The sequence below is a fragment of the Capsicum annuum genome, chromosome 8 (genome assembly GCF_002878395.1).
Source record: "Capsicum annuum cultivar UCD-10X-F1 chromosome 8, UCD10Xv1.1, whole genome shotgun sequence".
Taxonomy (NCBI): Eukaryota; Viridiplantae; Streptophyta; class Magnoliopsida; order Solanales; family Solanaceae; genus Capsicum; species Capsicum annuum.
The window spans coordinates 113751402-113767041 of record NC_061118.1 but is presented as its reverse complement, the minus strand read 5'-3'; positions in this window follow the sequence as shown (position 1 = coordinate 113767041).

Sequence of the window (15640 nt, the reverse complement as noted above, 5' to 3'; positions counted from 1 at the left end):
TAAATATAATAGAAGAAGAAACCCAAACATAATGTGAAATATAGATAGATAACTCAATAGGAACTAAGTTAAAATAAACAGTAACCACCCATACTTTATTCACAAAAGCCTCTAAATGAAAATACCAAGTTAAGTCGGGACAAGCCCCCGACATGGCCAAGAGACAATCCAAAAATATGAAAAGAAACCAATGGGATTTCTATGAACATAAACAAAGTAGTGAAATGTACGACCTTCTAGAAGATGGAGGCTCACCACTTCAATCTAACCAACAAACGGTCTAGAACCACATAACTTTACACAAAGTAACCAAAGAACCCCTAAGACCTTACATCATAAAATGGTGCAGCTTTCAGGGACGGTTAGTGGGATGGGCACTAGCATGTAACTCAAGGAGGGATAAAATAATGTCATAATCAAATCAATCGAAAACCATTCAAAAATCTTATGATCACATTCATATATACATATATAAGATGCTGAGATAGGGAATGAGGTTTAAGTATGAATTTTAAAATTATTAACCTAGACTGTGTAGCTCTAACTGTCCTAAGGGAACCCAAGGGCTATATGGGTTCAATTCCCCTGCTGAAAGGGTCCCAATGTGTATTAGTCATGTGAACCAGGAAAATGTAAGGAAGTTCTAGGGAATCCTAAGTTAGACCTATCAAAAGATAGACCACCAAGTTATCTTTACAATGTTTCAAGTCTCACCTAAATCCAAAGTCGTGACAAAAAGTTATGGAAATTTTCCTCCAGGAGTCTGTCAGTTGCCAGTGATCACGACTCACTTGAAGACCTGTAACCATACCTTACGTGTCGCTATAAGGATTCGTAGTCATAATAGTAAGGGTACCATGACTCCAATCCATGATTCGTAACCAGACCTTATGAGTCATTAGGAGGTACTCATAGTCTCAACAATGTTCATCCAAGACCTTTTCAGTGGTTATGAGTCCAGCATACGACTCATAGTCAGGACTTACGAGTCATTGTATGAACCCGTATCCTAACTAGTGTATAATCCAAGGACCCAGACTCAGACTATGACTTCACTCAACGACTCATAGTCAGACATAACAAGTCATTAGGTGGAAATTCTTATTCATAACAGAATGAACCCAGGACCCCAGGATCCCAAGTTACAACTCAGACTACGACTCATAACCAGTCGTAAGGTGAGTCGTGATGACTGGGTGCGGGTTTTTCTTACACATTTTTTAGGGACTTTTATGTCTTTCTGCACTCTCTTAAAAGCCAAACCCATGTCATTTTGTCTTCCCAATGGGTGGTATAAAAGGACCCAAAAGCCCCAAATTCATCAATTAACTGTATTTCTCCCAAAAGAGATCAAAGATGAGATTTTTCCATCCTCCTCAAGCAGACTAGGGTTTCTCAAAGAGCAAGATCAATTCCTAAGAATTTCCCAAGAATTTTACTATTAGGCATGTGGGATATTCATCAGTGGGTTCCTTTCACCCATTGAGTCCCAAGAAACTCTCTAAACTTTCAAGGGAAACTCTTTTCTCTTTTATGGGGTTCCAAGTTAACCATGCATTTTACTAATCTCCTTTCAATTGTTTTGATTTTAAACCATGAAAATATATTCCCTTATGTTTCTAGATGTTTGATAATGCTAATGTCTACATCATGATTAGTTATTGAAAATATGGGGTCTTATTTGTAATTTTCCCATACCATGCTTGTATCATCAAATTCATAATGCATTTGTGTAATACCCTACATGTTTCTAAGCTAGGAAGTGAATAAGTATTCCTACGTATGAAATCTCCTATCCTGTGATTCATACTTGATTAAATGACTTACAATGAATATCCTAGTGATAGGATAGCTTATGAAGCATTAAGCATGTTCATATGAGTCACTTAAGGTAACACAAGCTAAGAGTTTTTGAATCCATCAAGTTTTAGTGTTTGATTTTACAAGGGTCATCTTTGAATGAGTATAACTCCATGTTAATATGGTATTTTGGCTGATTTATACCCACCAAATTTTAGAGAATCGAATTATCTTTCCAACAATACCAATTTTGGCTTAATCTAATACCCGAGCGAAAAGTTATGCCCATTTTCGTGAGAGACAGTAAGGATAGGCGATTGGTTAGGCGCCACCCAACCCAACCATAGGCGATTGGTTAGGCGCCGCCCAACCTAGCTTAGGTAATCACTTGGTCGCCGCCTAAGTCAGCTCCAGGTGCCAAAAGCACTCCATTTTGAGTTATTTTAAGGGTAATTAAGTCTTTTAACACTCCTTACACATCCCTAAACTTAACCCTACAAAATATATAGCTTCTAAACATATTACAACCCTATTATAATCTCAAATCTCATCATCCAAGAGCACTAAAAGAGAAAAACAACTAGGGTTGCGTAACTAAGCTTGAAGATTCGATTTCAAAGAAATTCCTCCGGCAATCATCAAGAATCTTCCTTCTAAGGTATGCGTGAGTTGATTTTTGGATCCCTTTCATCCATAAAGCTCAAAAACCCTCTTTGTCATTATAAAGTATGATTTCTATAGTGTTGGGTGTTGATGATCATGTTGTTGATATTGGGTGATTCCCAAGATGGAATCTTTATATGATTTTTTGAATTTCATGATATCATATGAGTTGGAAACATGTATATTTGGTTGTTCATGATGTATAATTTGATGATTTTACCTATGCTTAACATGTGCATGTAAGGTGTTTGATAAAATGCCTAAGGAACTTGAAATCATGCAATATAGCTAAATTGTGACCAAGTGAAGGATTCATGATATGCCCTTACGTTCCAATGACTTCTATGTTGTTAATGTGCCTTGTAAATGCTGTTGGAATACTCATGAACTATTATTATGAGATTATGATATATTTACTTGCAAATCCTACTTATGAACAAGATGTATGATAACCATGCAATCCACATGAACTTCCATAATATTGGTATGTGTAGCCAATATGATTATGCAATGAACATGATATTAAGATTGTGCAAGTACTTCCATGTGATATGAAATCCTTTCCATGCAATACATTGTTGATAACCATGCTTAGTATGAGATCCCTACTTATGATATTATAAATTATGGACTCTACTCTTATGATCAATTCAGTTATGTGTGTCAGTTTTCTTCCATCGAGTCTTGGGGGTACATGTAGCCAAAAACTATAGTTGTGTGCCTAGAGCCATGTCATGTTTCACAATATCCGAACTCAAGCTATGATTCCATAGACTTCAGTCAGTCATGTGACTCAGGAAAACCTCATGATCTTAGTCAGTTGTCAGATTCAGTAACATTCCGCCAGTCAATGAAATTGAGTAAGATTAAGTCATGCATAGTCAGTTATTCATGTTCAGTCCCTCCAGATGGGAGTAGAGGTTAGCACCGAGTGAACCCAAGGATGGGAACTCACCCGCCAGTTCAGGGTGTGATTCTTAGTAGTCATCCTTGTGTTCCAGAACTACGTAGCCAACGTAGGTTGAGACATCTTAACCAATCAGATTAGGGTTGATGAGATGGATTAACCCATCAGTTTAGGGTTCCCAGCGTTCTCATTGAGTACCCGCCAGATAAGGGTCACTCACAGGCTGTCCTTAACTATGGCATGGTATTGATACCCCTCTAATCAGGGCAGAGATTGGACCCCAGCTTAGCCATAACAGGTATACATAGGGCATATCTGTTAAACACTACTTCCCACAATTTCAATATCAGTCTCAATAAAAGAACTTAGGGTGTTCTTCAGATTTCAGTATATATAGGACTGTCAGATATAGTCGTCCATGTTATCAGTTTCAGTATCATTCATGACAGTTATCAGTAAACCATGTATTAGCTTACAGGTCATACTATCACGTATTCGCGATCCCAGTTTGTATATATATGTGTTTGCACTCCCACGTTCATATTAGTCAGTTAGTGTTGTTCATGCATGAAACCCTTTATGTTCAGCCTACCTTCCTCGTATACTCAGTACTCCAATTGTACTGATGCATTTGCGCTATGGTGCTTTCTTTTCATGTTACACCATAGGTTCTGAGACACGAGCTCTAGCCCAGCAGTAGCGGTAGCATTCCAATCGCAGAGACACAGTGAGTACTCATTGATTCGAGGACAATATGATTTGATTCATTTATTTATTTCTTCAGTTCAATTTTACGGAGTTAGTTGGAGACATGTTCCTTCAACTCCTTACTCAGATAGTTTAGAGGCTTTCAGATTTACGTTCAGATTGAGTTGTTTTGGGTATTTTCACCCACATGGTTTTATTCAGTTGAACCTTATGGCCTTACAGTTCTATGTATTTCGCATTATTATATCATGATTTGTAGTATACAGGTACAGATATCAGTCATGGGTTAGCTTGTGGTCCCTCGGGGTCATGAGCACCATATAGTATTCCGGTTTAGAGAATTAAGGTGTTACAATTTGTCAGTGCCAGACCATGTTTAATGGATAATAATAATAATAATACCAGTGTCATTCAGTTGGGAGTAGTATGTAGCACCGAGTGACATAGGGATAGCGGCTCCTCCGTTAGTTAGCATGAGTTGCTAGAAGCAGTCCCTAAGTTCTAGACCTACGACACCATCATAGATTTTGAGGGGTCCCCTTTCAATAGAGGCATTACACCTCATCCTTTGGGACATCAGATTAGTGGATCCACGCCAACCAATGTCAGTACTTATGGCAAGGTATTGACACTTTTCAAACTAGGGTTACAGGTTAGACATTCATTAGCTCAGATCGGGGCATTTCAGTTAGAGTTAGCTCCCAAAATCTCAATTCAGTATTTGTATTATATCAGTTCAGGTTTTCCTAACCAAGTGTCCAGTCTATCAGTTAATTAGTTAAGTAGTTTTACAAAGTATTTTAGCACATGCTTTACTTAGTCTTTCATTCTATTTTCATGTTCATGCATTCATGCCCAGTACCACTACATACATACTCATCAACTAGTCCTTATCTTACATACCATTATATTCAAAGTACTGACTACATACTCTTTTTCGTGCTATATTGATTTCACAATATAGGTTTTGATGCTCAGTTCCCAAATTGCATGTAGTCCAATCTTGTATCACTCAACTGCAGCAGTAGTGAGTCCTCATTTGTCGGGGACTAGTCATATTATTTATCATGCTTTCTAGTATTTTAATTTATGTTATTTCAGTAGTTAGAGTTAGTTGGGGACTTGTCCCAATAACTCATCATGTTTAGAGGCTTTCAAATATTCAGACAGTTATATTTTTTAGTGATGTGTTTTAGACTCCTTTATTTTGACTTGAGTATTTAAACATTTATTAAATGACACTCCACACATTATTTTATTATTTGCCTTTAGCAATTACAGATTATGCAGATTATGGGTTAGCTTGCGATCACTTGTGGCCTTAAGCACTGTGTTACGACTAAGGGGTAGCCTCGGGTTGTGACAAATTTAGTATCAGAGCCAGGTTTAAAATGTCCTAGGGTGTTTAAAATTCATGTTAAGTAGACTCTTATTTATGCATATAAAGCATGCCACACTTATGGGAGAAAGACTATGAGACGTTTTAGAAAAGTTTCCCTTCTTTCAGTATTCATGTCATGCAATGGAGTATGGGCTCTATTGGATTTCCTCTTTTAACTTTTCCTTCATCCATTTATAGAAAATGCCTCCTAGAAGGAATAACAGAACAAGAAACAGGGACCAACCCGCATTGCTACTTATTCAGGAAGACCCTCTGAGCGACCATGTCTCCCATGTCAAATTTAGGGCCACTTCCACAGTTTTGACCCAGTCTATGGCTGGTCAGAATAACCAGTAGGTTGTTGCTCCAGCCAATCCAATAGTGAACCTGGTAGCTGCTAGGATACGTGACTTTACTCGAATGAATTATACAGTGTTCTCTGGATCCAAAGAGGATCCACAAATGTTTATAGATTATGTGCAGAAGGTGACCGATATTATGGGTGCTACTCCAAGTGAGAGTGCTGACTTAGCTGCTTAATAGTTCAAGGGGTGGCTCACACCTGGGTTAATAAATGAAAGGATGATAGAGGTTTCGATACAGGGCCTGTAGAGTAGGATGAATTTGTTACTGCTTTCCTAGATAGGTTTTTCCCACTCGAGTTAAAAGATTCTAAGGTGCAATAGTTTATAAATCTAAAGTAGGGCAACATGAGTGTAAAGGTGTATTCCTCAAGTTCACCCAGTTAGTAAGGTATGCTCCTACTATGGTGGCCAATGCTAGGTTCAGAATGAGTAAATTAGTGTCGGGAGTTTCTAAAGAGGAGGTCAAAAGTGCAGAACTGCTATGTTGATTAAGGAGATAGACCTCTTTAGATTGCTAGTTCATGCTTAGAAAATCAAGAAGGAGAAGCTCAGAGAAAATGGAAGAGAAAATAAGAGGGGCAGAACTGGTAGCTTCAACTTTTCTCAAGAAAGGTCTGATGGTGGGAATCATTCTCAATCCCGCCTGTAATCTTTAGCCCCTGCCCCTGCCCCAGCCCTATCCTCTACCAGTGCTCCAATGCCTAAACTTTGGCCAGATACACGTGATAGAGCATTAGACTCTAATTCTAAAGATAGTATAAATAGTGGCCATACCAATCTATTATGCAAGAAGTGTGGTATGGTTAACCATATGGATGAGTGTATGGTCGACAGTGATGGGTGTTTTGGTTACGGCAAGACAGTCCACAAGACAAGGGATTTCCCAATGGGCATATGGAAGGTCATGAATAATTGTAGGCAGGTCCAGAAAAATTTTCCAGAAACACCAATACGCCGCCCTACTCAGTAGGGTGCCTCTTCTAGTAAAACCAATGGCCTACATCAGAATCGACTTTATGCCATTCAGACTCGACAAGATCAGGAAGGCTTTCCTGATATGGTTATTGGTATGTTGCAAGTATTCCACCTTCATGTTTATGAATTACTAGGTTTGTAATGCCTGGCATTTGCAAGCTTTAGAACCCTCATGGGATAGGCCACTAAGATAACTTTCCAATGCATCAAACCTCGTCTTGATCCTAGGTCATGGAAAGAAGTTATGGAAGGTTTCTCTTAAGGTCCTGACACACTACTATGGCTACAAATCAAGGTAATGAGTCATCACCACTCGTGACAAGTTGTCATGAGTGAGTCGTAGTCACCCTAGTGAATCCCTTAATTGTAGTCCAATGACTACGACTCCTCACTACAACACGTAATTAGTGGATACGAGTTATATGAAGGGACTCTTAGTCACAATTACGAGTCCAACATGTGACTTGTAGTATGACATTACGAGTCATATATTGTACAGAAGTTTGACTAGTGAGTGAACTCGAAACCCAGCTTCAGACTACGACTCCACCTAATGAATCATATTTAGTCCCCACGAGTTGTAGAATGGTGAGGCTTAGTCAAGACAGTGAGGATACCAGCCATAGAGTCCCAATGTATGACTTAGAATATGACTCATAACCATTCATGATGAGTCATAGGATGAGTCATAACGACAGGAGATCCAGAATCTTAGCACATTTTTTCAAGGGTTTTGTGGTAATTTCCACCCTTTTATAACCCAAGCCCAAATTGTTTGAGCTCCTAAAATGTCAGTTATCAAGGGTAAACACTACCTTAATCCCTCAAAACATTAAAATAACTTCTCCTACACAAAAGAAAAACAATTTTCTTCTTCCTCAAGAGCAAACTAGGGTTTCTCAAAAACAAATTCAACTCCAAGAAATTCACCAAAGCTTTTACTTCAGGTATGTGGGATATTCATAAATAGTTTTCTTTCAGCCATTGAGTCCCAAGAAACTCTCTAAACTTTCAAGTATAAAACTCTTTTCTCTTTTATGGGGTTCCAAGTTAACCATGCATTTTATGAATCTCCTCTCAATTGTTTTGATTTTAAACCATGAAAATATATTCCTTCATGATAATTGTGTTTCCATATGTTTGATAATATAAATGTCTACATCATGATTAGTTATTAAAATATGGGTGTTATTCATGATTTTTCCCGTACCATGAATCATCAAATTCATAACATTACCTTAATATGCATTTGTCAGTATCAGACCATGTTGAATGAATAATAATAGCAGTGTCATTCAGTTTGGAGTAGTACTTAGCACCGAGTGAATGCAGGGATGACATCTTGATCATGCTCATCTTACCATTGCTTCACTGTAGGATAATCGTTATCAAATATAATGATCCAACTTGAATTGGGGTCGAATCCACAAGGAGTGTAACTAGTATTCGAATCCTATGCGTGTTGAACGCTACTAAGTATTTACCCATAATGTAAACATAAAGTAAGACATAAATTAAAATTGAAGGATATAGTTTGAAACGTTATTTATACAAAGTTACTTTAAACACTAATTTAGAGCAACATTTGTAGACAAAATACCAATAGGAGAATAGTATTGGGATTATGTTTTCCTAGGGGCAAATAGTGTATGGGTACATGAGAATCAAGTTCAAATCCTAGTTAATGATTATATGAGCAGGCTAGGTTAGCAGTTTTGGTATTAGTTTTTTAACAAAACACCAAATAATCACCCATGGATTCTTTTGAATACCTCATGGTGTGGCAAACAAAGCAACACAAAACCTCAATTTGACATCCCTATTTCAAGGATGATGCCAAAGACATAGCAAATTCACAATCCATTCTTATTTCTAAGATAATGTAAGGGAATAATCTAACATCTAAATAATTATTCACGAATACTTGTCACCCATATCCCTCTTTCAAGGATGATATAAGATCTAAAGAAGTACCCACATCACTCTTTCAAGGATGGTGTGGAATTTTGGGAATTTGGGGCTTTTACCCACAAATTTTGATTCAACAATGAAGTATTAGTGCAACCCAACATCATTAACCAAGAATTTACACTAACCATCAAGACTCACAATCATTTGCACTTTATTCCAACATAACCCCAAAATAGAGATTTAGCTACTCATGAAGTTTGACAAAAGAAATATACCCAAATTGACATTCAAAGCTTCCATTGAAGAGGCAAAGCAAGGGTATTCTCAGATTCAACTTCAGTTGAAACTAAAAGTACTTCGAATATTAACTATAATAGTCTTTCCCAGTTTAATAGGGTTTTCTCCATACCAAAAATTGAATTTTAGTTGGGAGATATCTCAAAATTGAAAGGTTTTGCCATTTAGAGAATTTGGGTTCATCTACTAGAAATTACAAAATTGCCCCTGGGCATTTAGCCACGGCATCATGATCTTCATTGCTTGGTCGCGATCGCGACTCCCATGATCGCGATGAGCCCCTCGCGGTTGCCAACTTTGACTGGTCTTGACTGATCTCAATCATGATCCTCAGACCGCGATCATGGTAATTGAGGGTCAATCCTTAGTCCGAATTTTCCAGCTTTTACACTAACTTTTCCATTTTTGTAATCTTTTCAACTCACTTCACTTATTTTCTTCTATTTACCTGTATAACTGCAAAATATGGGAATTTGTGCTATCAAATGACAAATTTGTCTCATAATACTATTTAACCATAGTAGTGTTTACGAATTTGGGCATCAATGAGTGGTAAATTTACCACTCATCAAAACCCCCAACTTAAACCTTTACTTTTCCTCAAGCAACACAATAAGACTATGCAATTATAAACCCACTTATACGACCAAATAATCACAATGGCTTCAAACTTGATTAGCACCAATAAGTAGCTCTTAAGCATAGGTAAAGCTATTCTCACAATTCCCCTCAACATAAAGTACAATCTTAAAGATGAAAAAAACTTTAAAGAGCAACAATGCAACAATCACTAACTCTCTAGAAGTGACTCTCTATTGATAGCAACTCAACTACATTCCTTTGCCTTATTTTCAAAAGATGACAATTTTGATAGCCTCAATTTGTATACATGCCTCCTCACAAAAAAAATCCCACACACCAAATTATCTATCATGCAAAAAGGGATTTAAGTGCAAACACTCACTCTGACAAAGAATCTCTTAATGTGAATGAGTATCATACCATATGCTTGCCCTTATTTTCAATTACCACAACATTGAATTCACTTGACTGGGGATCTCGAAGGGCTTTTTCAAGCTTGTAATATAGGCTCGGGAAAGAGTATGATATTATTTGGTAACAAAGTGACTACACCCCACTTGAACATATACATCACACTATTAATCAAACTTTGGACCATGGGTCACTTCATTTGTTTTCATTTCACACATATGACTACTTTCACTACCTTGATTTAACCATTTATTTTGAAATCATTTTCTTTACTTTTATTTTTTTAGTCAATCTATGCTTTTACTTCATCTGATGATTCATTTCTTTTTCGCTTCTTCATTTGTCCTCTTTGCTTAACTTTTAGGCACCCACTTACAATAATATGGCCTAAGGTCACGTCTTCCAAGATTTACCACCCCTAACTTAGGTTTTTCACCTCAAGTTACATTTTCAAGATCAAGGAGGGTAGGGTCCAAAACAGAGGTAAAATTAAAGTGGTTCAAGGCTTGCAATGTGGTTGCCAAAAAAAGGCTTAAAGGTTCAAAATTGGTGACTAAGGATACTATTCTATGTATGGATAGGCTATTTAGGCTAAAGTAGGTTCCTATATTCACAAAGAAGGCCTAAGATTATTTCACCAAACAAGCATAATCACAATTCGCCTTGAGAGACTAACGGGGCAAGTTCTAAATGATACAAGAAATCATGGGGGTTAAACAACTACACTTACCGCACATGACATGCAAACTTTTCAAGAAGTCTCAATTTCATTTCCTACCAGATACAAAAGGAGGTATCTACTGTATACTTCAAATAAAGGACTTTGAAGTCACAAAAATAGGGAAAGCATTGTTACAAAATTATTCACATCCATGCCCTTGATTTTTAAAAATTTTTGGATAGGGGGGTGCTTGATTTGCATTTATACCACACATAGTTTGCTATTGATGGCACCTAAACAAGCCGATGTCTCACATTTCAGCTCTTATAAGGGAAAATCATATTGCTACTCACACTTCACTATACGTATAAGGGTGATCCCAAACTAAATTCTATGGGTACTTAGATTTCCCCTACATCTATGGATCAAAACCCAACCATGATGATTTTCTCTTAAGAATGTCGTCACTTAATCTATTTTAAGAAAAGGCTCATCCAACATCATCATAAACAATACAAACAAACACAACTCTAAAAATAAAAGCTAAGAATGAAAACAAAATGATCAATCCATCAAATATAGGCACCATCAAGGTGCCCAATTATTAAAACCCCAAATAAAAAATAAAAATCATCAAAATCAACATAAAATCATCCAAAAAATATCTCAATAATATATACCAATGCATCAAAATAAATGAATATAGAGATGGGTATCCCCAACTAAAAGCTTGTAGTAACCTCACTGCATAATCAAGAAATCATAAAAACAAGTAAAGGGTGCTCTCTGTATCCGTATTAAGGACTGTCGTCACTCTCAATCTTTGGATCATCCCTAGCCTCATCTGAGTCTGGCCATACATCTTGGACATCATCATCACACTTAGCCCGGGGAGAAGGAAGTCTTCTTTTAGGTTTCAAGACCTTTCAAAGTCCATTCACCCCATTCCATATCTTTATGAAGAATTTGTACCTCTTCTTCTCCCTTCTTCATTTCTTATCATAAAACTCTATAGTGAATGGTGGGATCATTCCAATAAGGAGTAGGCTCTCTCAATCCTAGAAATAGTAGCTCCCTACTTTTTCTGGTCCTCCAGGTACTTCTCATAGTTAGACTAAACAATATAGGAGTGATGGGTGGTGGAAGGCTCTCCCATCCCCTAAGAAATCTTGGACATAAGATCCCTAATCATCCTCATCTTAACTGAGATATCTTTTAATGGCCCTGTTGTGGATGGCCTGTATAAATCTATATCTCTTTCACTGACCTCCCCATGTCAACCTTTCTCTTCTTGCTCTTCCCAAGAGATTCATCTTCTTGAATATTTAATGGGTAAATAGGATCCATAGGGGATATCCAAATATCCTCTGGGTACTCATCAACCCTAGATCACCTACACAACTCCATGATCAATGATGAAAATAAATGCATGGGACCCCATTTATTTTTGTACTGCCTAATATCAAAGCGTCCAACATTCAAAGGAATGTGGTCCAAAAGGCATGCCACTATTTAAGCATGCATAGCTGGGACATTTTTTAGGTTGGTGAGGGAAGAGACCTTGCTGCAAATAATAGTCAACCAGATCCTAGCTTCAATAATGAAATCACTCATCAGTATCCTAGTCTTAGTGGTGCCCCACGGGACCTCCATCCTCAAGTAGAGATACTCAACCAGCCAGCTTCTAGGAGAATAATACTTGGCCTCGTATTCCCTCATGTCCACATTCTCTAACCAATGCCCCAAACTAAACTTTTTTGACCTTGATTTTTATCATTGTGTTAGAGAGAACTACTACGCTGATATTTGCGTAAAATTACCTTACCTGATGTTTATTTTCTTGGCATAGTTCTGGGTGAATCATATTCATCTTATATCCTTTAGCATCTTATAGAAAGTTAAGATATGGATCGTTTGGACATAAGATGGATCTGAGTATGAATGGCTCACCAAGAGCCATAATCCAGGGTATGACACGTATCTAGGACTCATATGGTAGACAATGTTCAACCATCTTAGGATTTAATTCTGCTAGAGATATCGGTGAAGGTCAAGGATCATATACTTATATACGAGTTGAGTTGGATGAGTCTTACCTCAGATAGTGTCAGTTCAAATAGGGAGTCAAAGGGTACGAGTGATTAGTACCACTCGTAAAGGGAGGATACAACTCGTAAAGGTCAATCGTATCCCTATGATGGGATTCTTGAGCAATTTAAGTGAGGGCAATCTGGACATTTCCTCACTTATCCTAATAAGGTCCCATGACTTATATTATTATTAAGAGGTTATTTATCCTATTATTCTATTCACTAACACTTAGAAACTCTTCCTAAACACTATAATTCTCTCAAGAGCTTTTGGGCAAGAAAGCTAAGGTTTCAACTAGAGAAATAATTTGGGGATCTTGTTGGTGATTTCTCTCCGTCGACCTTGTCAATTAAGGCATATTCTCTTTCCTCATTGTTAGTTCCAACTAAAGGCATGGTTTTATACATTGTTTTTATGATTTGAATGTTGTATGATTTTGGATTTTCCAATATGATTTAGGGGTTTGGTTATAAATGCTTGGTTTTGGTTTTACCATGTTTTAATTATGTTTTTATATGCATTAATGGTGGTTTTGGATAATTGGTTGCATAGGAATGATTCTTTGGTAATGGACTTTGGTTTTGGAAATACTATGCCTCCAATGTATTTGATAAAATGTCTTTAACAGTGTTTTCACTATAATATTGGTTTTTCAATTGAACTTATGCATGGTTTAAACTTGGTAATGGAACCCTAAATGGTATGAATAGTTTAAATGGTTTTAATGGATTGTAAAGGCCTTGGTGGCCATGGTTTTAGTTAATTGGAAATCATATGGGGTACACAGAATCTCCTAAGGTTTGGCTAAGGATAATACTTGAAAGTTATTATTATTGGTATGATGATACCGCTACTAATAGCCTCGGTTAGTAACAATGGAATAATGGTTGGATGGCAAATGGTTTTAATTGGGCTTAAAGGTGGGAGGTGTAGTAAAGTCGTGGAAGGTGGTGGTCCCAGGGGGACCTAAAGTGGAAACTCATATTTTTCGATGTGAGGTTTGGTCCAAGTGACCATGTGCATGATGTCACACTATATTTTAGGGTATGTACTAGTCATCCCATGTTTTCTTCCTTGGTCATGTAGCTATACGCACTGGGTTTCTTTCAGCAGAGGGAGCTAAACTTATCTAGTATGTAGATGGCTTAGGATGACAAAGCTACACAGCCCAGGAAAAGGTTTTAATAGCATTCTAAACCCAGTTCCCTTTTCTATCATGGTGTTATATATATATATATATATGTATGGTTATGTTCATATAGATGGTTTTACTTGGCTTTATAAATGGAATTATTTTATCCTTATCCTGAGTTCATGCTAGCGATCACTCCCAAACCCATCTTTCAGCGGCTTTATACCCAAGCTATGTAGAAACGAGCCATTCTACTCCTCCTACATAGTGATTAACTCAGAGATAGTTTTTGGATTGAAGTAGTGAGCTTTCATATCTCCAGAAGGCTCCATTTCATGTTATGGATATTTTTAAACATTTTGATTTATTTTTGAATATGGGAGCATTTCCCAACTAGCTTCTTGCTTTTTTGGTTAGAGGCTTTGTGGTACTACTATGGGTTGGTATGGGCGGGAACGGTATATCAGCCTTAGTATTGGCATTGGTATTGAGGTTTACACCATTAGACAAAATTTCTCACTATTCTATTATATTTTATTTTGGTATTAATCATATTATGTTTTGAAACTTATTTGGTTATAGCCAAATTTATGGCCCTTATTTTGGTATTGGTTTGGTTCGGTATGGTTGGACGGTTGGTATGGAATGGTTGGACTCAGTTGGGTCAATCACGATTATGATCCTACACTAGAGTCTTGACATAAACAATAATTCTATTTTGTTATATGTTTGGAATTCAACCAACTCAGGGTAGGTGTCTGAAGGTTGGATTGGGTAACGGGAGTGGTTTTCAGTCTCAGTCAGACTTGGGAAACTCATTATGATAAGACCCCGGGTTAGGTCATGTCAAGTTGGTATCAGAGATTTAGGTTCATGATCAATAATAAGTCCACAAAGTTGTGTATAGTAGAGTCTCTTTTAAGAGAGTGTAGCATACCACACTCATGAGAGAGGCTATAAGACATTTAGGAATGTTTCACTTTCTTGGTATACTGCTTTCAATCTTGGAGTCTAAGTCCTGGAATTCCTCTATAATCTTTAGTTGTTCATTTTTTTAATCATGCCTCGATGATATGGAACATAAAATAACTATTTGGTCCCATCTGAGGACAATGTTGATAGGGTATATCCTACGTCTGGAGTTTGTCTTCGATCTCTTAGTCCTATCCCTGACAGTTTTGGAGTTCCTTCGATTGCTACTAGTCCTCCTTAGGGTGAGGTGGTGCAAAATTCTATTAATCTATTCATACTATTGCTCAATTAGTTACTGCTCAGGCTGAGTAGGATGCATCTGATGGGTTGTCTGCTGAGGCCACAAGGGTTGGCCAATTTATGAAACTGAGTCCTCCTACTTTTATTGGTGTGAAGGTAGAGAAGGATCCTCATGGTTTCTTGGATGAAATAGAGAACATATTTAAGGTGACGCAGGCTACTAATATGAAAGGTGTAAACTTTGTAGCTTATTAGCTCAAGGATATTGCGTACCAATGGTACGAAGAGTGGGATAAGGATAGAGGAGATATGGAGGAGTCATCTTTATGGGATGATTTATCTAGTGCTTTTATGGATCATTTCTTTCCACAAGAGCTGAGGGAAAAAAGATAGAGGAGTTTGTGAACCTCAAGTAAGGGAGAATGTCTATCAAGGAATGTGCCTTGAAGTTTTATTAGTTGTCAAGGTAAGCTCCTGATTTGGTGGCTGACATGAGAGTGAGGATGACGAAGTTCACTTATGGGTTGAATCGGATTTGGTCTTG